The sequence below is a fragment of the Gigantopelta aegis genome, chromosome 9, assembly GCF_016097555.1.
Source record: "Gigantopelta aegis isolate Gae_Host chromosome 9, Gae_host_genome, whole genome shotgun sequence".
Classification (NCBI taxonomy): Eukaryota; Metazoa; Mollusca; class Gastropoda; order Neomphalida; family Peltospiridae; genus Gigantopelta; species Gigantopelta aegis.
Window position 1 is genome coordinate 55,470,961 of NC_054707.1, and position 26,834 is coordinate 55,497,794.

Here is a 26,834-nt window from a genome sequence, read left to right on the forward strand (position 1 = left end):
ACATGTTTTGTTACGACACAAATGAACGAAATGCCTTGCATGTTGGCGCGGAATGAAGCCACTTTGTGCTGTTGTGATTGTCTCCTGAAGCATAGCTCTTCCAGGGTGCTAATATCCAGGGTATCATTGGGTCAGTTTGTTCTTAGCGTGTGTTCTTTTTTTTTTTAAACCAAAAGAAATTTTTTACCCGAAGCTAAATGGATCAGTAAAAAAGTTCACAAACTGGAACACAAATGAATGCATTGGTATGTACAGGGACTTCGCCCTGAAAAGGAAAAGGTTTTTTTTCTTTTTCTGGGGGTTTTCTCGAGAAAATTGACTATATTATGGCATTGTGTTAATCTACTTTAACATTATAAAATGATCAAGGTGCGTAATATAAGCCGTAAAATACAGGACTAATCTTTCATTAGCATATTCAATACCGTATCTATGTACAAGACTTATTCCAAAAGACGTTCTGATGAAATCGTTAGGGTACGCAATCATGATTTTTTGTCATGTGTTTTGCCTTACATAAGAGAACTTATTTTGACCATGATATGTGGTTTTTACACTATCAATAAGAGGACTGCCATTTTATAGCACAAACCTGTTCAGGATCCAAAAACCTTTCTACAGTTCTATAAACAAATGGACGTCTGAATGCACACACGGGTGTGCATATAATACTGTTTCAAGTAAGAAACTGTAAGTAGTTTACAAAAAATATTGCTCAAATTCTTTTAAGCGAGAAGTTCCTTTAACAAAACAGGCATGAAACACCTACAAAGGAATGACGCCTCTTTTATATAGAAAACCTATTCTGCACTTTTTTGTGTAGGTTTAAATTCGTCAAATAAAATTTCGAGTGGTATTCTTTCTACAAAGTATAAAACCTGTAATGTTCTGGGGAACGGCAGTCTTTCTATGGGCGAAACGCGACCTGTGGGAGCAGTCACACCTTTAACCAAACAGTCTGTATTCTCTGTTTCATGCACAGAGATACGGTCGATTTTAAACTCACTGGACAGGCGTTGTTTTCATCACTAACACATAGTAACATTGTACTAAAAATTAAGAATGTATCACATTCCTAGTTCGCCCCTTTACCAGTCTACCAGTTTCCAGATTCGTTATTGGCGACTTCGAAAGAAGTTCAAACCCAAATGCAAACAGTGTTATCTAAATAGGGCCGTAGCCTAGAATTTTTTTTTTTTTTTTTTTTTTTTTTTTGGGGGGGGGGTAACTGAGTAGTTAATAGTCTAAAACTCCTTAAACGGTTAAAAAGCTATGGCCCTGCTAAATGCAAAGAGATGTTTCCTTGTTAAACTTGTCATTCTAACATGTTTTGACAATCACAGCATTTTAACAACTAAAATTACACATGAAACATATTTGCTTGTTTTAAAGTGTAAGTGTCTGTATGTATACAATATGTTTCTTGTTATCCTAATGTTTGTAGTACCTCAAACTATAAATTATCTCCAAGTACAAAACAGTTTATATTAGAAAGAAAACAAACTGGAATCTGAACTACTAGAAACATTAGGACGACCAAACACGCATTGAATTATATACACACACTAATATTCTAAACAAAGTTTTGTATTCAGTTGTTAAAAAGGATTCACAATTTGGAAATATGTTACAATGGTTGCAGACTCGGAACAGTCGCTTTAATGTTCGTATCTATAAGAATGGCTCAGACAGGTCTATCCCGGGCGCTACTTTCAACATCGTCAGTGCGGAAGGAGATTGAGAATGAAGGCTGCTTAAGTTTGAGCTTGGTCATATTTGCAATAAAGGCATCTTAATAAAATACAATATAAGACCGTCATATGACTGGAATATAATTCAGAAGAAAAGTGTGATTGCGATTTGAAAGATGCGCCAAGAGAGTCTAATTCTGGCCATATAAACATCGCAGATGTCACGGGTGGTTTGTCGTTTTGCCATTCATACAATATTTAAACAACCAGGCGCAGCAACGCCTCGATTCCTGCTCGTCTTTGATCGCGACTTTAGCAACACTCTTGGTGACACTTATCCCATTTCACAACCTTTTGTTCTTCGCTAAAAATAATTCGTTTATTTTAATAATTAAGAAATATCTTCCAACCCGATTGTCGGCGCATTTCAGGGTATTGCCAGGAGAGTTGTGTCCCTTTAAATATTCATTTTGATCGTCTGACACTTTGTGGTTGCTTACACCTCATTCGTTTTAACTAATAGTCTAATGTGTTCATCAATCACCATTTCTGTCTGTACTTCCGTTCCGCGATCTTTCACTTCCATTTAACGGACAAGAAATTCTGTAAATAATTTGTAGACCCTGCAGGGTGCCTTGTCTCTTTCACGTATTCTGTTTCAGATAAATGTATCTCTTTTTCTTGCTTTTGTTCACCTTAAGTTATTAGTTATTGTTGCGGTAAGTACTTAAAAGTCGAGTCAACAAGTAAATTACCCGGATTGTTGTCTTCAAATGAACCATTTCCACAGTATTGGAAAATATGGTATATCTGGCGATTTCTGACTGCTTTCGCTCTCGTCGTTCCTAAATTTAATTTCAATATTTTACACCCATTCGTGTAATGTCATTCATATATTTACCTTTGTTTGACACCCAATGTTTTTTTTTTCGTGACTGGGTGTCGTTAAACATTCATTCATTCATTCATTTATTTATTCATTCATTCATTCATTCATTCATTCATTCATTCATTCATTCATTCATTCGTGTGTCTTATCAAAACTTATCTTGCTTCTAATTGTAAACGAGAAACCTTTTTTACGGCTATTGGTATTTTCTTGGGAATAAACACACAACTGTACATCATACGCTATGTTCTTACAAGCAGAATTTCTATTCTATTCGAAGCTTGCTTCTTTTTTCCCATCACCTGTTATATTCGCCTGTCTTCCCATACTTACTTACTTAATCCCATTCGTGCTAAGAAGCACATACGGCTGTAACCAGAGATCGCCACTGTTGCCTGTCTTTTGCCAGCTTCTCCAGCAGCCCCCAGCTCAGACTGCCCTCTCGAATTTCCTTCTCTACCCTCGTCCTCCATGTTTCTTTCAGCCTTCCTCGTTTCCCTTTTCCAAGAGGAGTCCATCGGAGTGCCACTCTTGGTAGGGCTGTTTGAGGCATTCTGATGACATGGCCAATCCAGCGCCATCTTCGGCGCTTGATCTCCGATACCAATGACTGTGTGGAGGTTTGTTTATGGAGTTTTTCGTTGGTTAAGATGTTGGGCCAGAAGATATTCAGAATCCTGCGAAGGCACCGATTTTGAAAGACCTCCAACTTCTGACCGATGGTCTTGGTCATTTTCCAGGATTCTGCTCTATACAGTAGAGTGCTTGCGACAGTGCTTTTAAAAAGGCGTACCTTTGTCTTCAAACTAATCTTGCTTGCTTTCCAGATGTTTCGGAGCGATGCAGAAGTCTGGCTTGCCTTGGAGATACTTGAGTGGATTTTTGCTTCACTGTTTCCATCGGCTGTCATCTTAGAGCCAAGGTAGGTGAAGTCATCAACTTCTGCAACTTTGTCACCATGAAGGATGATGGATTCGTTGGACTTGGTGTTCATTCTCGTGATTTTTGTCTTAGGAATGTTGATCTTTAGTCCAATCTTCTCTGCAGTGGTTGCTAGGTTTCGTGTCTTGGCCTGTATGTCTATATGACGGTGAGAAAGTAAACAGATGTCGTCTGCGAAATCCAGGTCTTCGAGCATGTTTGCGAAACTCCACTGGATCTCTCTTCTTCCTGATTGTTCTACATTCTTCATGATCCAGTCTATCCCAATTATGAATAAGAATGGTGAAAGAATACACCCTTGTTTTACCTCAGTGTTTATGCTGAAAGGGTCACTAAGAAGTTGTCATTTATAATTTGAGAACAGAAATCTGTATATGACAGCATGACGATGTTTAAGTTTGGAGGGTATACCACAGTGTATGAGTATCTGCCAGAGCGATTCCCTGTGAATACTGTTAAAGGCTTTTTCAAAGTCGATGAAGTTGACATGAGTTCCAGGATCTATCTCAAGGTGAAGGTGTTATCTCTGTAAGACATTTCTTTCCAAAATCTAGCTTGTCTTCCCATAACACTTGTAAAACAGACTCGCACTGCATCCCTTCCCAATGTGGGTGCCCCTCCTCTAATGTGGGTGCCCCTCCTCCAATGTGGGTGCCCCACCTTCAATGTGGGTGCCCCTCCTCTAATGTGGGTGCCACTAATCCAATGTGGGTGCCCCTCCTCCAATGTGGGTGCCCTCCGTTAATCTGCCGCTCGCCATTATTACATGTTTACATTCATATAATTCAGTTCATAAATAGTAGTAAATATAAGTATTTGGTTATAATGTTTATGGACATGCAATGCAAGCTATAGTCTATACATTTCATAACAAAAATGTATAAATATATTTCCCCAATAAGCAACTTTAATGCTCGGTGTAAGCGGAATGCAAGTCCGATAGGTTCCCACAGACCTGCGTTCTGTTTACACCGGCACCGTGACGCGATTTAGGTTTATCTACGCATGCACACGTTTAAACGCCAGCGTACGATAGTTCAAAAGTGAACCAATGAATCGGCATGTAACGCCTTAATAAAAAACGTTACAGCTCATATAAAATCTTATTTATTATTAAGTTTGAAACCCACACCAACTCAAATCATATTTTTGGTAAATAAAAAACAAACCATTTCTTCACAAATTGCCTTCATATGCCTTAGTTTCTCCTTTTTTGGATGTACACAAGGATGAACGTAACTGATGGAACACCCGATGTAAGGCTATTGCACGTGCAATTGTTCCTTTAGTCGCCGTGTACTGCAGTATCGATTTCTAATAACAATTTAGGTGAAACTGCCTACCTTTCCATAATTTTTTCTTCATCCTTGTATTAAAAAGAAGATTTAATTTATAGAATTTGTGTTATTTTTTAAGAAACTTTAGTTATTAATTTTTGTGAAAACAAAAATGTTACTTACTGGAGTTGCTTTGGCTTCAAAACTTGATTAAAATGTTTTTCATATGAGTTTTAATATTATTCACTACAATTACAGACCAATTCTTCGGTTCCCTTTGACACAAACGGACTATAGTTCAGACGTATTTGCATTGTTCACTGGACTAATGAGTGTCATGGTGAACGATGATTCATTTCAGGGTCATGGTATGGGAAGCAGCAATGCGCGCGATCATTTCACTGACAGCTTTTATGGAATAAAGTTGACACATCATTAGCCAATTTTGTCCGTCCTTTTGACAGCCCCTTGGTTGAATGTTGCGAGTCGCGGAGTTGCGCTATGCATTACCGTTCACCAAAAGACCGGTATGTTCCCGACAGTGGTCGTTATTTAGTGACGGGGGGTCGTGAACGCACGTTTAGTCAAGGAGGTAATTAATAATTTTAGTAAATGTAACCTGACGTTGAGGTTTATCATGCAACCATACTTCCTATTGACATAACCCCTACCTGATAATTCGAAGTGTTAGCAGGTCACTAGGAAATGAGTTGTGCGCATGATGGATGTTTGCTAATAGAGCTGGGCGGTATGGAAATATCGGTATCGGTATTTTGGGGATGATTTACCTCGGTATCGGTACGGTATTCGGTATTGATAAAATACCGATATGGATATCGATACCGATATCGAGTGGTATTTTCGGTATACTCGGCGTTAAATACATGTATGAGTTAAGTCTCACCCGCTATTGTCATGTAAATAAAATAAAATTCCATACACAAGGCCCTTATCTCTATTCTTTTCAGCTGTTTTGTGTTCGTCAGATATATTGTTAGTGCTTTACTAAATGGTGGATAACAGTTTTCAATACGAAAATTTCGGTATTTTGAAATTTGTTCAGTACGGTAAATCGGTATTGACATGATACCGATACCGAACGCTGTATACGGTATACCGCCCAGGTCTATTTGCTAACTTTTCATGTAGGTCGTTCTCTCATTTTTCAAACATCCATTTACAGCAATAATTGTTAAACTGCATAAATAAATATAACATTTACACTCCCTGTAACGTCAAATTGCCTCTTATTTTTCAATTCTTCATTATTCGCTCCCATTTTTAACTACCCAGCGTTTTTAATTAAGAAACTTTAAACAAAAAAGTAGCTTCCTGCAAAGAATGCTTACATTGGAACAGCGTCTGACGTCACAGTCACTAGCAGCCAGTGATGTAGATCTTCTTCAGGTCACACATAACTTGAGTTTATTTTCACAGGAAAAGGTACAAAAATTGTAATGTTGTGACACAACAGACTTTGAAATATAATCAAAGTATTTTATTTAAAATTTGGAAACACATAACTTTTAAGCTTTCGGGCACCTGCTATTGTCCGACTTCCGGTAGTAGTTTCTACACGATAAAACTAATACTTTCTATACCGCTTTTGACTAAAACATAAATATAACATGAAAGGGGTTGCATGACAAAAAACAATATTAGGTTACTACGTTTTGATATCGTGGTTATTTGGCTCGGTTCGATAACGGTGTAAGCTGAAGCTCGCCTGTTACACCGTTATCTAAACCTCACCAAATAACCACGATATCAAAACGTAGTAACCTGATATTATATATTTATCAGACCAGTGTTAGGAGTGGCGGACCTCTTCCTACCGAGTATTCGTGAAACGTTTTTTTTTAAATATTTTTTTTTTAACAATACCAGTAGAGCACATTGATGTATGACTCATCAACTATTGGATGTCAAACATTGGTAATTCTGATACGTGGTCTGTAAAAACAAAAACGCTACATTTTCCCATTAACAACCAGAGATCTTTCATATAAGCTACGACTTTTTATATACCAGTCGTATTCATTTTTCCACAGACAGGACAGTACATGCCACAGTCTTTAATTTACCAGCCTTGGGGTACTGGTTGGGATGGAAGAAACCAGTTAGAGAATGGTTCCTCCGAGGAGATTTGATCATTCGACTCGAACACCTTAGGCGAGCGCTGTACTGACCGAGCTAGATCCCGACCTAAGACTTCACGAGGATTGCCACTCGACAAGACTATATATCCTTCCTGCACCTCAAGTCGTTAAAGCTCACACTGGGTGGCCGTCGGTACCGGGATGTGAACCCGGTGCCTACCAGCTTTACGTTCGATAATGTTTTAAAGCAGTACACCACCAAGGCTGATTGTAGACACCAGGCCACTTCATTTGCCAATTCCTGAATCAAATTATGTCTACACGCGGGACAAGATCACGTTATTTGCTAATGCTTGTCAGATTTCGTGCAAATTTAGGACCGGCCTCGTGGCTAGTGTTGTAGTGATTAAGACATCACATTTTAGGTTGCGAGTTCGCCTCCCGGTACCGGTTCCAACTTAAACTGAATTTTAACGGCTCGGCGAGATCCTGGGCTACTGCACTGACTGCTCTCTAACTGCTTTAACCATTAAGCCCTGTCCTGCTTATGTGTATACAAAGAACAGCGTACTTCAACAGGCCTGTAGGAATCGGGGTGCAGGGGTCTGTGCCTCCCCCACTCAAGGATGAAAATGTACAGGGAGGGGGGGGGGGGGGTTCTACTCCACATAAATAACTTTTAAAATATTTGGCTTGTGCCCTCGCGCCACTATGGAGGCTGTGAATACCCATGGCCACTGGAGATTCAGACCCTAATTTAGAATTGAAAAAGTAGGAGAAGTGATATCTCCCTTTCTGAGAAGAAAGGGGAGAAGTTTGATGAAAATAAGCGAAGTGAACATTTATCGGTACATTTCGTGACGTTTCGTCAGTTTCCGCGTTCAATCGGAAAATTTCAGAATTTTACCTCAGGTATCCAGATATCGTTTCTATGGGCCTGCTTCAATCTCATCAGGAAATAAGATAGAAATTGTATTAAAATAAATATGTTCCAGACGACTAATAATTGCTAACTGAATAATATTCAGAGCTGTCGTTAAACAAATCTTTCTTTTCCTTTTGCCATTGAATACCATCGGTGTCTTTTTTAACTCTGGTTATAAAAATAAAATAATAAGACATTAAAGGCTTAGTAATTTTTTGTGTTTAGCTCTGTGAATCCTTTGATATAAAGGAAAACGACGAGCTCGCCTCCTGATAGACCCACCTACTGATGAGCTGTGTAATATCACATTACAATTACGTCCAGATCATTACGCGTTTCACAATTAGATGATCTTTATGTCGTCTTGGTAATAAGTGCAAGAGGGGTTAATAGCAAATGAAGCGTCACCAGTTGTGTGAAAAATAGATTTAACAAGGTGTTTCTTGCGGGCTAACAGTGTATCTGATGTATTAGCACGAACATTTGCCACGGTTAACGACAGGTGAGTTTAATGTAACGTACTTTGATTTACCGATTCGGATTATTTAAACACCATTATCCTAGATATCGGGTGAAAGTTACGCGTTAAAGAGTGTGTTGGTTCATTACGCCAATTACCGCGCTCGGGTCGTTACATCAAAGCACGCGACCGACTACTTACGAATCCAGGTAATAAACTATAATCCAAGCCTAAGGAAGGAAAGGTGTAATACGTATAACGACATCTCGACACATTGTTTAATTAGTGGTTGTTATAAATCAAAGAAAAATAGTAATTGTGACAGTTAGTTTAGAGAGAAACCCACTGTTTCTAGAAAATTAACGATGTTTCGTTTAATAAAACCCACAAGTGCACGTTGATTAATTCATCATCGGCTACTGGATGTCAAATATTTGTTAATTTGGACACGTAATCTTCAGGGGGAAAATATTTCTATTAGTAGCAAGGAACGTGTTTATATGTACTTTCCCTCGGAGTACGGACAATTGCTCACCGGACAATTGCCCACCGGACAATTGCTCACCGGACAATACCTCACCGGACAATTGCTCACCGGACAATTGCTCACCAATAAAGTGAGAAATAGGACAATTGCTCACCACAATTGCTGATTTTTTTATCAATAAAAATTTAATTTAGGTTATGGTATGTGTGTAAATGGTTGGGTGGGAGTGGGAATCTCTGATATTATCAGTGGGTATGGTAACCTCAGTTTATTAAACACCTTTAAATAAAATAACAAAATTAATTCTAAATCAGCTATATTTTAAACAAGTTCAGCACATCAGTTCAGCATAGAAATGTCAATTAAACACTTATAGGAACCTCAGAAACTTCTGTAATTAACACAACTTTAAAGTTGTGCCTTTAGAAATTCTATGTTGTATGTTCTTTTTTATTAACAAAAGAAAAAATATAAAAGGTGATCACGATTACATAACTCCATTGCCTTCTAAAAATTCTGTTATTTTTTATTAATAAAATAATAAATAAAATTTTATTAATTAAAAAAACCTAAAGGTGAGCAATTGTCCTATTTCTCACTTTATTGGTGAGCAATTGTCCAGTGAGCAATTGTCCGGTGAGGTACTGTCCGGTGAGGTATTGTCCGGTGAGCAATTGCCCTATATTCCTTTCCCTCAGACAGGGCAGCACATACCTTTGGGATGGGGAAAACCTAATGGGTCCACCGAGGAGGTTTGATCCTACGACTCACGTACTTCAAGGGAGCGCTCTGTCCCATCGCTGCTTCTCGAACGGATTGGTTGGTTTTGTTAACAATATAATATCACAATGACAGGGTTCGAATTTTAGTACGGAAATGACGGCATGTGCCGTATTTGCTCTCTTTTACTTGCCCTTGTGCCTCGAAAATCGGACGGTGTTGACAAGAAAAATGTCGTGGAGCTCTTCCCATATATGACATATTTTATATGTAAGAAATACCAAGTATATACTAAGTAATCTGGTAAAAGGCATCCGTATTCAACAAACTGCATAGGCATGAGCTCAAGACACCAGAGTGAAATCAATGGTAGAAAATAAATTGCATTCATGCCCCTATTTTGAAGGAACAATTTTCCTTCGTGCCTCTCCAACTTGCATGTGTGCTCTAATTTCTGTTATTAAACCGAAGGCAACACTTTCTGTATCCCCTCTCCTCCTAATTAAAGTTTGACCCCTGACATTGCAATATTAGTTCTAACAAACAGAGAAACGATACCGCACTGCAGGACATACCTTTTATTTAGCAAACAATAGTATTTTATATGCATGTTAAGACGATCACGACAACACATACTATGGCGTCATTCTTGCGTCTTCTTCTTCTTCACCGACGCCATATAACCGTAAACAAAATGTGTTGAGTGCGTCGTTAAATAAATAATTTCCTTCTTCTTCTTTCTCTTCTCTTTTTGAATAAAAATAAGACTTGCCTGATTGTCAGAAATGCATATCCGTGTGATTCTGATCGACTCAATGTTTGTAGTAACTCAAACGTCATTTAATTTCTTGATATAGTTTGGGTTTGGGGGTTTTCCTAAGTACAAAATTATTGGCATACAAAATCTAGTTTGGGTTATTGCAAACACTAGGACGATCCGAAATACGTTTTATTTACCAACTCTGATACTCTAAAGTTATCTCAAACAGTATTTACTATGTCATTTTAGTTCTTAAAAAGGCTTTATTAGTCGAAAACTTCTACAATGACAGTAAACTAAGGCACTTTCTTTAAGTACAACTGTATGAATTTCTCTTTATTTCTAGATTTCACGGAAATGCCACTACTGTTTCATGAGGCTACTAGGTTTTTGTGTCGCGAGGTTAATCCATAAACTTATTTTAATATCACAAATATCATTGCGTTTTCTCAAAATAATTTATCGATTAAGAAAAACTAATAATCTATTTTTATCAACTACATTTTAAACGTCACCGCACCTTGCGGTGTATTTGATTGATAATCTATGAAACAAATTAAAATTTAAAACCAAACGGAAACTAGTCTAAAAATAATTGAAGCTATTTTATACGCACTAATCTGCTACAAGTTGGCTTATACGCTTCCAAATGTATATTTGGTATAACGTAATCCAAAAATAATTTTAAAGATTTAAAAAGGCTTAATTCTGGTTCCAAAAATTAGTATAATTTTTAAATTTTAAATTGAGATTCATTTTGGTCGTATTTTAATCCTTATAGCGGAAGCACTTAAGATTACGGAGTTTTAAGCTACCGGTAGCGATTTTGGACTGGCGAGATTTATGCCAAGGACTAAAAGCTTTGCACTTTTCACCATACTGATTAACACGGACTGTGCCGACTGGTAGTCGGAAAACTTCGACTGCTGGCATGTTCAGGGGAGAGAGTGCTTGCAATCGCTTCTAAGACTTGGTGTTGTTTGGGGTGTTTCACACACAATAGTCCATGCATTTATTATGCCGGGATGCCGTTAAACATCTATGTTATTCTATTCTGTTCTGTTCTGTTCTGTTCTGTTCTGTTCTATTGTATTCTATGTCTGGGGTGTTTTGTACATGACGTATAATAAATATGGTATGACTGGACACATTGATGATACCCGTCAAACTGTCCGAAAGCGCTTGCTTTTATGAACACATCACGCGATTGTATATTGTCCATTATCTAAATTCCATGGCCCATTCCATTAATCAAACCTCGAGAATACAGCAGTTGGCAACATGCTACGAGTCTCTGTCAACGTTTATTCTGTATTCGGGTTGAAGAAATGTGATTCACTATACGAAGGTCAACAGTTAAAACATGCACACATTGTATTCATACAGCTGTTGTAGTGTATGCTTGTGTATTCGCTACTGGTATATCAACGATCGTGCTATGTACTACCTTGTTAAGGAAAAGTTAATATCAAAAGTTCATTGCTAATATTAAATAGGAGAGTGGGACGACAACGGATTGTCCTCTCTAACAAGATCAAGCTTGGAAACAACTATACGTTAGAAACTAAATAACCGTAGCTTAATGCTGGGGTGTCGTTAAACAAGCATTCATTTTCTCTCCATTTCGTTCAGCTGTTATTCTATTTTCCCGCTCGCATGTAGGTATTTAATATACATATAATTAGCATTGTTACTCAGTCAGACGTTTATCTTTGGATGCTGTCATGATGTGTTCATTTTTATAAAACTTATATTTGGTCTCGTACAAAGATACGATTTTGAACAGAATACGGTTCGTCGTTTAGAGCCATCGACTGTTTTTATTAATCAATGTAGCCTTTGTAATTGTTTTTGTGAATTTAATATATCAATGGTCAAGGTCAACTAATATAACGTGTACATTCAGAGCAAGCTCTTTTAGCGCACGCCTGTCTTGGGTGCAGGTTTTGACGTGTTTCAGCCCTTTCGTTCAAAACGTTTGTTTTGTTTAACGACACTACTAGAGCACATTGATTTATTTCGGCTATTGCATGTCTAACGTTTGCTTATTCAGACATATAATAGTCTTAGAGAGGAAACCCGCTACAATTGTTCCATTACTAGCAAGGCCTGTTGTATATGCACCATCCATCCCACAAACAGGATAGCACACTCCACGGCCTTTGGTACACTGACTGGAACGAAAAATAGCCTAATGAGCCTACCGACGGCGATCGATCCTAGACTGACCACTCATCAGGCGAGCGCTTTACCACTGGGCTACGTCTCGCTCTCACCCTTCCCCTCCCCTTCCACCCAAGACAGGAAGATGTCAATGTATAATGGTCTACAGTATTTCTATACATTATATGGCGTTAATATATGATGTTTGGTTATAATATGGATTTAATGTATTATATATAAAAACAGTTATTTAATGTGCACTAGTGGTGACGTTAAACAAAATGAACTTTGATATACAATGTATATACCATGATAACGGTGTATAAATATTGTTCGACCTTGGTTCCATTGATTGTGGTGTTTATGTTATGACCAAGCTAGATCTAGTTTCGTCCACCTCGCCTTGCTCGTTTTCTCCTGGAATGACGTAGTAGTTCAGTACCATCGCCGAAGATTAGCTATCTGGAAACTTAGCATTGGTAGGATTTCATCAACAATGCGGCAATTGCTTTCTTGTATTTTGTTTTTCCCATTTTACTTTCATTTGTTTTTCTCAAATTTTTTCTTAAATTAGGTTTTCACACAGAACACAATTTGAGTGACATAATAATTTTAAATTAATCCCGTTGGATAAAACGTCTTTCCAAAGAAACAGTACTGGATTAATTTTGCGTTCTTCACATTAAGGCGTGTTCGTGTGGTGTAACGACTGCTAATTCTGTGTCCCATGTTATGGAAATGCTCTGTGGAGAAAATCTAAATCGTAATGATTTGGGCATTGTCGGTTTTAAAGAAGTTAAGATGATTAGAACCTGTCCATTGTCATATCTGTAGACCAATCATAATAAACAGTGTTGCTATAAGTCGCACCGCAATGACGCACCTTTATTGAAAATTATAATCAGAATTCCTGATCGGATTCCGGTATGTTGAATTCAACTGTAGAGTCATCGATCCAAACATATGTTTTCTTGTCAACAAGAACGAGACCAAATCTTGTATGTCACTGCGTGTTTATGTTCGCGTGTGTATGTGATTATTTGTGTTTATATGTCACAGTTTGTTTATGCGTATTTGTCTGCGTGTATGTAGACTACATATATATGCAGTCAAATTAAATCAAAGTATGACGCGTAACGGGTTTTAAATGCTTAAACTATTCCAGAAAACTCACTGAGTTTTATATTTGTTAATCGACGTATATATTTGTATATGTCCAGAACAGTCAGTTCAGTATTCTGAATTGGGCGTCCAGGACATTGTGCTTTGACATTTTGAGATAAGCACGTAAAATCATATCTTTTTCCTTGCCTATATTTGTTAACATACAAGACATAATGTATGTTAGTTTTTTTTTTTTAGTTTTTTTTTTTTATCTCCACTAAACTGCAATCTTCAGGCGCGTGTACAGAAAATAATGTTGGGGTATCTAGACTATGACGTGCGAATTTTCTACGGGGCTTGGGGTCATACTTTTCCGGAAAATATATTCGAAAAAATAAGAATTTTGTTTTCGCTATGAGTGGGGGTTAGACCCCCTTCTCCGCCCCCCCCCCCCCCCCCTCTTTCCCTGGTCTTTCTAAACCAGTATATTATTATAATTTAGGTTCCAAAGCATGCACGTTTAATTTCTCATAATATAAGAAAGTTAACCATATTTTCTCTATTTTTGAATGTTTTGTTTCACAACAAAGCGAAAATATAATTACAGTTACTATTTCTATATTATAGTACTGGTATGACAGTAATGAAACGGTAATAATACAACGTTATGCTCATTTGATGACCGTTGATGTAATTACATGTGGCTAAACATCTTCTATCCGTGGTTACATGGGCGGTGTTGTGGTCGATTACAACATATTGATAATAACTTGCCGTGATCCGTCGTTAAGCACGCGATAACGAGACTGATTCGCCAGTTTGTGGAACTTATCCCTGTATGACATGTACTCGCAGTGCGTAGTTGTCGACACTTCTGGAAGACGTAACACAATCGGTCAAACACATGCAGGCTAAATTGGGGGGGGGGGGGGGGGGGGGTCTTTTTTTAAAGGGACTGCCCTGAGTTTGCTGCAACTGTAAGACTAATACAGTTTTTTCAACTACTAAAATGGCATTGTAAACATATTTTCTTGTTTAGAACATCAGTATCTCGATATTTAGGGTGTTTCTGACCGTCCTAATGTTTGTAGTACCTTAAATTTATTTTTATTTCTTAATAAATGTATATATTTTTTCGTACGTCGGAAATTATTGGGAGATAAAATTTAGTTAGGATTACTACAAACATTTAGAAGTTTGTTTTGTTTAACGACACCACTAGAGCACATTGATTTATTAATCATCGGCTATTAGATGTCAAACATATGGTCATTTTGTCACAGTCATAGAGAGGAAACCCGCTACATTTTTTGCATTAAAGGGACATTCTTGAGTTTGCTGCATTGTAAGATGTTTCCGACTAATAAAATATTTCTACGATTAAACTTACATATTAAATATATTTTCTGGTTTAGAATATCAGTGTCTGTATATTCAATGTGTTTCTGGTCATCTTAATATTTGTAAGAAGCACAAACTGGATTTTGTCTTCAAATAATTTCGTACGTATGAAAAAATCTATATTTTTGGAAATAAAATGAAATTTAACCTAGTACAAATATTAGAACGATCAGAAACATGTTTAATATACAGCCACTAATATTTTATGCAGAAAAATATATTTGATATGTAATTACAATCGTTAAAAAGTGTTAGTCGATAACATCTTAAAAAGTGCAGCAAACTCAGGAATGTCCCTTTAATAGTGTCACGGGGATCCTATAATACCCGTAACTGAATAAAACACGATTATCCAAATATCTCTCCTAACTGTATATCTATTTGATCTCTCTGTATTGGGCAGTCCAATACCCGAGTGGCTCGGCTCTAGGTATATCAGAGATACGATCTTATATAAATATATATATATATATATATATATGTATAGCACGTTTAGTTCACTAGAAAACACAACAAAACACAATACACTTTGGAATCTGTATTAACACTACGCTGTCAAATGTACTTGCCGCAGTAGTTAATTAACAACAACAATATAATAACAACCCAGAACTAATCACTTAATTAGTTAATCACTAGGTGTCTAGTTTACACAATATTCTAATCACTTCACCGTGATACAACACGCACACGTGTGATAACTGAGAAACGCTGCCAGGGGAACTTAATTAATAAAGGAATTACAACTCTATTCCTAACTGGTTAATTTTTAATTAACCCTTAACTACTCATTCAGTAACCTTGTAATACAGAATTAATACTAGTACCTATCACGATAAAGACAATAACCTACAGTTTACCTAGGTCCTCTAGGATGACTGGTTAAGCTTTAATCATTTTAGAACAGTGAAGCCTACAATTTACTTCGTCAGATTACCGGAAACACTGTCTAAATAATATTGGTATAATACAGTATTAAAATATTTAAAGTCACATCATTCACATCAAGGTTATACAACAGAGCAGAAATAACGTTCCCCGGGAGCCTTCCAATGATTCTCCCCGATATCTCTAAAACCTATCTATTTATTACAAAACCGAATATCGCCTGGGGGCACATCGCGGTACTCCCCCTATCATGGGATATTTCCACAGCGACGAAGACGGCATATTTTCTTAGAATGACCAGACTTACTGTCGCCATTCCGCTAGGAATACAAGGTCGTAAAACAGAACTCGCGGAGATATTACGTAACCACTGGCCACATGGCCTCCACACCTGGTCTGGGTGTGTATTGGGGGGGGGGGGGGGTATGGTCGCGCGGAGGTATTACGTAACCAAGTGCCCACCTGGTCTAAGTGCATATTGGGATGCACGGTCGCGCGGAGGTATTACGTAACCTAGCTGCACACGGCCCTCTAAAACAATTAACATCGCCACAGGCGAAAAGATAAGAGCATGTTCCGTCACAAATAGCAAGGGATCTTTTATATGCACCATCCCATAGACAGGATGGCACATACCACGGCCTATGATATACCAGTCGCGGAGCACTGGCTGGAACGAGAAATAGCCCAATGGGCCCACCGACGGGGATCGATCCTAGACCGACTGCGCATCAGGCGTGCATTTTATCACTGGGCTACGTCCCGCCCCCACAAACATTAGAAAGACTAGAAATTCATTGAATATACAGACACCGATTTTCTAAATAAGAAAATACATTGCATTTATAAATGGTAGTCGTTATAAAGGTTTACACGTCGGGAACGTGTTACAATATTCATTTCAACTTATTCTCGTGCTTATATTCAATTAAGGTTCAAGCACGCTGTCCTGGGCACACACCTCAGCTATAAGGCTGTCTGTCCAGGACAGTGGTTTAGTTGTTAGTTGTTAGTGGTTAGTGAGAGAAAAGAAGGTGTAGTGGTCTTACACCTACCCACCGAGTCGTTAAAACTCGCTCTGGGTGGGATCCGGTACCGGGCTACGAACCCTGTACCTACCAGCCTTATGTCCGGTGACTTAACCACGACGCCACCAAGGCGGGTTTGTTACAATTGTAAACTCGGAACAGTCCCTTTAACGATTAGGGGGGTTGTTCCTGTGTGTGTCATAAAACATAACTAAAATATACACATGGAAATTAATTTAGCACCACCTGAATTGCATTGCAGCCAAAAACGCGCTAAGAGGTAGTTGTCCGTTCAGACGATTTTTAAAGATGATATTGAGTTTTTACAAGTTCTGTATCTACTGGGTATGTACCAAGATAACGTGAATAAATGACACCAGCGTGATTATAGCTCCATAGTTAACTGACATACGTTTTCATGCGTATTTATTGTTCTGTGTTTTCCTCTAAAACGCACTAAATATTGATGTGACGACAGTGGTACTTGCTAAGAATCGTTTTCAATATCCTCTGCATACTTAGAACATTAACTTCAGTGTTTTGTATCCACGAAATGTTCAGTTACTTATGAATGTATTATTCTATTTCTTACATATCTTCAAAAACCAGGTTTTAAGCACATTTTAACATCTTTTTCGACTAATAGTCATTTACAGCCTTTGCACTTGTAGCTAACTTACGCGTTACAAATGATTGTCAGGTTAACTATACATTACAGTGTAATCGATTTCGATCGTGCTGTTTTTTCATTGGATGTATGGCATTGATGGCCTGGCCATCACCTAGGAGCATCCAGTCGTATGTCGTGAAATTTTTAACCCACGTACATGTGTAAATAAGTATGTGTTATTAAAAATAATGAATGGCGTCTCACCAACGGGTGTGTAAGAAAGAAAAATAAACTACTAAAAAAATCCGAATAAATGTCACCCACGATTGGGTTGTTGATAAAGTTTGGTTCATAAAAAGTAATTAATGTACCAAATTTCACTTATTTATTTACCCGTACCCCGTAACAGAGCAGCCAAAAATGAAAAATGAAAGTAAGGAATGGTCTTGTTCAGAACTACATAATATATGTTTCCTGACCTTGAGTAGATCCCTCTAATAAAAATGTATTCCAGCGACCGTTGCTAAATTATTAACGTAAGTGCTGCCTCTGGCGATCAGCAACTTATTAGCGGTGATCGGTGTCCGTGGCATGTCAGAAGCAATTGGTTGATAGACAGGGAAAATGTCAATTGTTTTCCATTCATTAATCGGTCTGCACAACGGGTGGTGTCAACAAATAATGGGAAAACTATCATCAATCTTAATTAGTTGTTACAAACAACACCAGATCATCCACCCTTGTACCGACCTCTGTGGAGTAGGGATTAAGGCATCGGGCGTAAGCCTGGTAGGTACTGAGTTCGCATCTCGGTACCAGCTCCATCCCAAAGTGAGTTTAGCGACTCAGTTGTTAAGGCCGCTACACTGACCTTTCTCTCACTAACAACTAATCACTAATCCACTGGACAGACAACACATGTTGCTGAGGGTTGTTCCCAGGATAGCGTGCATGAACTTTAAGCACGAAAATAACTTGAAATGAAACGAAAAAATATTCACCCTTGTTAATGATTTAGTGAGCGTATTTGAGGCACAGCCCCGAGGGTGGGCCCATAAGGCTATTTCTCGTTCTAGCCAGTGCACCACGACAACTATATCAAAGGCCGTGGTATGTGCTATTTTGTTTGGAATGGTGCATATAAAAGATCCCTTGCTACTAATGAAAAATGCAGTGGGTTTCCTCTCTAAGACTATAGTGGTGTCGTTAAATAAAACAAACTGTAACTGTTTTAGCCACAAGGTAAACCATAGTCTGGTAACTATCACTCACTTTCAACAACCATCAACCCCCTCTCAAAAAAAGCCCCACCATTATTCACAACTGATAAATTGTAAGTCAGTTTCTAATTTCTAACATCATAACCAAGCCAACTGTAGTAACTCAGGGCCTGTATCTCACTGTATTGCCATCATAATGAGGTGTCTGGATGACAGTGTATTTATAAACACCAACACTGAATCAGACATCCGGGTCATAACACTCTTCTGCATTTCCATCATTACGTCACCACCATTAAGCTTACGTGAAAAACAAGATAAACGGTCCTTGCCATTAAAGGGACATTCCTGCGTTTGCTGCAGTTTTTAAGATGATATCGACTAACAGAGACTTTTTAACGATTGTCATTACATATCAAATATACTTTTCTGCATAAAATAGTAGTGGCTGTATATTAAACGCGTTTCTGATCGTTCTAATATTTGTAGTAGGTTAAATTTCATTTTATTTCCTAAAATATATTGTTTTCGTATGTACGAAATTATTTGAAGACAAAATCCATTTGATATTTTAAGCAAGAAAATATATTTTATGTGTAAGTTTAATCGTAGAAATATTTTATTAGTCGGAAATATCTTACAATGCAGCAAACTCAGGAATGTCCCTTTAAGCAGAACAGAATTTAATTATATTTATATTCAGTATTTACAAGCAGTGTAAAATATTCCTTACTATTACTGTCGTTTCACCGTTGACTTATAAATAGTTACTTCAACTTTTTTATTACGAGATCCACTGTCAAATCCAGCGAGTTTAAGTTCGTTCCGGTATTTGTAATTGGCTCAAAATTAATGTTATGTGAATCCAAAATGTTACGTACCTTGAAAACTGTTCAAAATTAATTTTATGTGAAACCAAAATGGTAGGTTCCTTGAAAATTAGTGTCAACTACTTTAAAATGTCAATGACGTACATTACAGTATACAATATTCATCGTACTTGGTGATACTATTGGGTCAAGAAGATGATGTTCAACCAAAATTTAAAATCATATTCTTGTACAAAGGATATTCTTACACAGTGGTGCTATCACTGCGTGTGAACTTACAGGAAGTTAGTTCCGTTACACGCTGACGTATCTAAAAATGTACACACACGTACCATCATCCTTCTTACCTAATTATTATTAAAGAAAATAGTGCAGAAAAAAAGTGAATGAACACTCACTATCATGGTTCTCACTAAAAAATAAAATAAAGTTGTTTACAGTTTATGAAATTAATATTCACAAGGTGATAAGCCGACTTTGCCTATATAAATGCACCTTGCATTTACAGAACAAAACCATTTTAGCTGACATCCGTATTTTAGATGGGCGCCACAAGGATTCTCCGTGTCCGAGCCTAATGGTTTTTTTCTGACGCCCGTCTGCTTAAAAACATAAGAACTCTGTATGTAATTCATAAAATCCAGAAGGCTTATTAGGGACTTATTCCCTTCTCATCACCTTTCGATAATTCTTCAAATTCATATTGATGTCACCGAGATTTAGAGGACAGAATGTTCCTCAAGGTCATCGCCTGACTGAAGAGCTTGGAATTCTCTCTCTCTCTCTCTCTCTCTCTCTCTCTCTCTCTCTCTCTCTCTCTCTCTCTCTCTCTCTCTCTCTCTCTCTCTCTCTCTCTCTCTGTATGTCTCTTTATATTTATTTATCTATCCATCCATTTATCTATCTATCTATCCGTCCGTCCGTCCGTCCGTCGGTCGGTCTGTCTGTCTGTCTGTCTGTCTGTCTATTTGTCTCTCCCTCTAAAAAAATCTCTCTTTCCCTCTACATACACTAATAAATCCCACAAATCACCAGTGCTCCAGAGAATCTACGATTCAGAACGTTTTGGCACGTGCATATCCTCGACCTTTTCACGAGTAGCTATCAGCCATTATAGGAATGCATCGGTTCACCCCACATCAAAACCGACCGCACTCTATGAATAAGATATTAGTGGCAGTAGACTGGCCATTGTGGGCAGGTTTATTATTGGCGCTCGCTACTCTAGCTCGTTCTAAATCACTGAAACGATAAAACGCACCATACGGAAACACACTATAAGAAGGAATTGCTAACGCAATTATAGCATTCGCCTGTTCTTATTGTTTTATTGTACTGCTACTTTATCCTTCCTATTATCTTAGTCCAGCATTATTGTGGCAATAAACACTAAATTAGAAATAATAATGCCTCCCACGACACCCACTGACCATTTGAACGTACGCGTAACGTAACTGGGAAGAATAGTCAATTCTACTTTAACATGCATAACTTGTAGTCTCGTATCAGCACATACACCCCTCCCCTACTTTGTTCTCATGTACGTCAGAGACAACTCTATGATGAAAATGCGGTATTTTAACCTACCACCGAGTAGGCAAAGATTCCCGCTGTAATACAGCAATAATCCATTGTTTGACGTTAACTTGATAATTTTTTGGTTCGTTGATAACAAATCCCGCGTTTTCGTTATAACGTGCTTTCTGACGGCAGAGAGCGATTATAACAGTCCAAGTGTCTGTTTAGCACTCGAACGGCACATCTACTTCGTGAGATATGATCCGTTATTAGAAATCGTTTTGTGTGAACGTACCGTAACACAAATAATGGACTGCATATGTTAATCTTGTTATTAAAAATGGAAAATATGAAAATAAAATGTGGAGAGAATTTATGTCGTTGGCTTCATCCATTCCACACATTTAATGAAACAAGCGTTGTGGGTTTGTTAAAATGATTTTTGCTAAGAGTAAGATTCTTTTCTCTAATAGCTTTAATCAATAAAATTAATGACAATTTTTTTCAATAAATTCGCGAATCTAGTGCATGCATATCATTGTATATACATGTTTATATGATAGAACTGATGCAAAAAGCTTTATAACTTGAAAGAAGATTTGAAGATAATTCCTTTTCATTCTACGTAGTTCTTATGATTTAAAAGATTTTCTTATGACACAAAATGGTATTCCTGCCCAACACAGATTACTTCTGTTATGTGTATTGTTATATCAAGACGGCACAACAATGGTCGCAGAATATTTGCACAAAGCAAAGATTTACATAATCTCAAATTATTATCAACTATCAAAATTTAAAGTTGCAAAATCGCGTCATCATATTATATGTTGTCTTCATACAAAATACACGTGTTTCGCCATATATGTATGTATGTATGTATGTATGTATAATGTAACACAAACTAATAAAATAAGGACCTTTGCCATACATAAGTAAGAAGAATGACGTGCGACTGTAGAAAACGTAATGTGAACTATTTAAAAAAAATTTTTTAATGTAGGCCTACTCGAGGTAGCAACTTTAAAAATCAATATTCACAAAGCATGATTATTATTTCTAATAATTTGATATCACAAAAGAATAACTGTTTAAATTGGAACTTCCACACTGTTATCAAATTCTTGTACTGTGTGTTTCAGGACTGGTGCTTATAAACCTTTGAATGTCCACATTTGAGACATCAGGTCAGGTCAGGTCAGAGTTTTAATGTGAACATTCAGAACAAGCTGTTGTAGCGCACGCCTGTCCTGGGCACAGGTGCCGGCCTTAGCCGGCTCCTCCGTCCAGGACAGGAAGGGAGTGGGATGAAGGGGGGACCGCCTGCACTGGCTGGTGCAAGGGAGCACCAGCAGTCCGACCGGTGCCGGTAACAGACAGAGGGTGGTATGGTGCTATGCAATTTGGAAAGTTCCGTAGGATTAAGCCAAAAAGAATGGGTGCGCACTTTTGTGAAGGAAATTAGGCGCAATTTTGAACGATCCGCCAAAAAGTAAAAATAGGGATTGAGCCACCAGTAAATTCTTCCCATTTAAACTAATCAGGCATACAAGCACGGTGACTGATTTTAAATTGTTTTCTCGTACGTTTTTTAAAAATAATTTGTATTTGACATTATCGTGACGGTGGCTGTAATCAGATATGTCTCAATTTCTTTGAACTTCTGCTACATGTACAATTGCCTTTAAGTCAGAGTATTAAACATTTAGTAAATTACAGACAAAAACTTTTAAGCGGTCTATGTTTTGTTTTTTTCGCAAAGTGGCAATGGGCGGATTCTTATGCAGTGCAGATATATTAAGTAACTTTAAGTATGTTTTTTCTTCTTTTAAATCATTTTAAATAGACATTTTCTGGTTTATGTTGAAGCATATATTTATTTGATAACTTGCTAAAATACAATTTACTTATACATGAAATTTTGTAGTGCAATTTTTTGTCAGTTTTGGAGTAAGTAAGATAAATGTTTTACATACGAGAAATTGACAAATGGTAAGTTTCACTAATGTTCTGAAATACGCGAGTACGGTGAAATTCATAGAACTTACGTAAAGCACATATGACACGTTTAGTTAAAGTTCTAAGCGATGTGATGCGAAATTGATGTTGTAAAGTTTCATTAATTTTTCAAAATATGTAAATACATAAACTAAGTTTGGTTAGAGTTCCAAAATAAATTTATGTTAAAAACAAGTTTTATTAAAGTTCTAAACACAGGCTATGTGAATAAAACCAATTTAAATAAAATTCTAAAATGCATGAATACAAAAGTCTACTTCTGATAAAATTTTAAAATACGTCAATTCAAAGAAACAAGGCTTCATTAAAGTTCTAAAATACATGCTAACAAATTAAAGACCTCTTTCGTTAAAAAGTTCAAGCATACGCGAATACAAAATACAAACTTCTTTAAAGTTCTAAAATACGTGACTGCAAATTAAACACCAATTCCGTTAAAAGGTTCATACATATGTATATACAAAATACAGACTTCTTTAAAAAGTTCTAAAGAACAGGAATACAAATAATAAAATGTGAGAATAAGTTCCAAAATAGGTGAATAAAAACTCTTACCTTGTTTAGAGAAAAATAAAAAGCAAGGTTCCCTTTATCCCGACCGAGTGTCGAATCACGTCACGGCTATCCTCGATGATCGTGGCAAGTCTCGACGCCTGTGGTTTTCAGATTCCACTATTGGGTGAGAGCGGATTTGCGACTGTCAAGCCGGGAAGGATGTTTATATACAGGCCCGGTCGTATTGGCGCGGCGCGACGCAAGACGCCACTCGGATCGATACCCGTTTCAAGAATCGGCCAATCTGACGGTGCCAGACAAACTGATGGAAACTGTTTCTGCGGAACAAACAGTACGCGCGGTGTTGGTAGATCTCCTGTAAATTGTGAATGACATGCGTTGGTGTATCGTAGTAGTCATATTAAGTAGTGGGTCCGGCCTTGTCTTGAAGGGAGGATTGGGTGTGTAGATTCGGGAACGACCCGGCTGAAGATAAGGGTCGGGTCTAGAAACTCGTTCTGCACAGTCCGCGCAGTGTTGGTAGATATTTTGTAAATTGTGAATGACATGTGTTGGTGTATCATAGTATTCATATTAAGTAACGGGTCCGGCCATGTCTTGAAGGGAAAAAAGAAAGAAATGTTTTATTTAACGACGCACTCAACACATTTTATTTACGGTGATATGGCGTCAGACATATGGCTAAGGACCACACATATATTGAGAGAGGAAACCCGCTGTCGCCACTTCATGGGCTAGTCTTTTCAATTAGCAGCAAGGGATCTTTTATTTGCACCATCCCACAGATAGGGTAGTACATACCACGGCCTTTGATATACCAGTCGTGGTGCACTGGCTGGAACGAGAAATAGCCCAATGGGCCCACTGACGGGGATCGATCCCACACCGACCGCGCATCGAGCGAACGCTGTACCACTGGGCTACGTCCCGCCCCTGTCTTGAAGGGAGGCGGGGGTAGGGGGGTAGATTCAGGAACGACCTGGCTGAAGATAAGGGTCGGATCTAGAAACTCGTTCTGCGGAACAAACAGTCCGCGCGGTGTTGGTAGATCTCCTGTAAATTGTGAATGACATGCGTTGGTGTATCATAGTAGTCATATTAAGTAGTGGGTCCGGCCTTGTCTTGAAGGGGTGGGGTGGGGGTAGATTCAAGAATGACCCAGCTGAAGATCAGGTTTGGATCTAGAATTAGTTGACCAGCGGGATAACGGGCTAGACTTTATTCTCTAGGATCGATCCCCGTCGGTGGACACTGAGGGTTATTTCTCGTTTCTCGAAAGAGTGCCCCTTTCTGTGTTTTATTTTATTGGAGCTAATTTGATTGTTAGGTTATGTGTTTGAATAAATGTTGAAAGGTAATTACTGTGTAAAAACAGAGTTGATTTGATCTATAATGAATCCAGAACCACGGGGCAAAGGCCGTAGTATGTGCTATCCTGTCTGTGGGATGGTGCATGTAGGGATCCCTTGCTATTAATGAAAAAATGTAGCGGGTTTGAAAAACTATATATCAGAATTACAAAATGTTAAATATCAATAGCCCATGCTAAGGCAAATTTGTGAAAATGTGCGGTGTTAATTTAGGGCATACAAGCTTTTTATGGGTATTGAAGGGTGCTGAACTCAAATCTGCTGTATGCCCAGCTCAAAAATGGCTGATAATGCCTCAAAATTGAGAAATCCAAGATGGCCACCACCGCCGAGCTGAAATGTATTTATGTACATATCATTTTGAACAATGTAGAAACTTTAATGAAATGTGCTTTTGTAGGTTTTCATATATGGGGAATCCAATGCCATATTCAGTTTTGAGATCAAATGTCAAGAAACTGCTTGAAACTCATATTTATTGCAAAAATGATCGTTTTTAACGTTGAATAATTCGTTAACCAAAAATGATCCACAAGCCCCATCCCTCTCCCTCCCCACCAGGAACACAGACCGCCCATTTTTTATAAGCCCAGAGGCACACTACATATGATTTAAATGTTGGCAGGAAATATATTGCATGAGTTGATCATATCTGCTGTCAAGCGTTATTATACAGTCCCTTCATTGTGTGTACATACAGGTAGATGTGCACACATGAACTTATTCCTGGTCGTCATGAGAGTTCCGGCAGTTGTTGCCAAGTTTCCTGCAGGTGCACGAATCGATGCATTCCATGCGGATTTTCCTGCAGCTGCAGTTTTGGCTGAGGCACCCCTTCGTACAACCACATGATGTGATCTCCCTGCAAGATTTCGGGATAGGTGGCAGAGAGAGTAGCCGTGGCACTAACTGACCATCCAGGTGCATCCATCCCATTTCGGTCACTGGAGGAAGATCAGGCTATGGCGAGTGTGCTTGGTTCCAGACACTTGCTTGATAGTGTGAACGCATGATGTGAAACGTTGCCGCATCTGAGGTTGGTGGCAGAGTCTCATGTGGACGAACCGATACAAAACAACTTGACTCGTGCTTTGTTGCATGTATCAACCTCGGGCACGCCATATATCTTACAGATGAATTTCTCTGCTGATATAGCTATGTTTTCGGTGAGAGTGCCCTTGCCAAGGCCAATCAGATCAGTGTAATGTTGCTGGAAGACCGTCCAGGTTGTTTTCTTACCATGACCACTGAACTGAGACACACTATCACAGCCGGTTATGGCATGGAAGGCAAGTAGTGTATCCACTTGATCAGCAGATAGCAACATGCGAATTTCATGTACTGGGAAATACTTTGGAGCCTTCGACATCCCAGCTTTCATGTAGAGACGTGTACATCCCATGCTGTCATAGTGTGCTATAAGTAGAAGAAGCACATCTGTATCACGCACTGACACAACTATCGTTTTCATATGAGCATGGATGCAGTGCAAAATCAGCTGGATATCAGCTTATTCGTGTTCAGCGCTCAGAGAGGAGACATCGAGATCTGGATTAGATGACTTGACAGTGGTCGCTTCGGCAGACCCCCTGCTACTACAACCACTGGTTTATCTGTCGGGCTCTGTTCAATCAGATGGTTTGAAAGTAGTAGAGCGAGATCTGTTTTATTTCCCTCGAGTGCCATAAAGCTAGACCAGTTTGATGGGAGAGGAACTGATGCATCGTTTTTTATTTTACGACGTACCGGTCGGTGGCGCTGCTTGTGCTTGGTCCTTGTGCCTGCTTTGATTGATTTGTTTTGATACCTGTCGAAGTCTACGTCGATCCTCTGGTATTTTTCTCCCATCTTGAACACAGCGTTAGCAAAGGTGTTGGCATAGTCACCAAACGTTCTAATGTCAGGCGGCTTTCCAAG

The 26,834-nt window shown here is 38.3% G+C and overlaps 1 protein-coding gene across 1 annotated transcript in view; it reads right to left on the reverse strand.

The window, feature by feature from the left end:
* LOC121382371 (buccalin-like) overlaps nucleotides 1-23,717 on the reverse strand; it is a 65,255-nt gene extending 41,538 nt beyond the window's left edge. Inside the window, exon 1 of the mRNA XM_041511957.1 lies at nucleotides 23,587-23,717. The gene's annotated coding sequence lies outside the window, so the exon portion shown is untranslated. The remainder of the gene's footprint in view (nucleotides 1-23,586) is intronic.
* Between the last annotated feature and the right edge of the window lie 3,117 nt (nucleotides 23,718-26,834).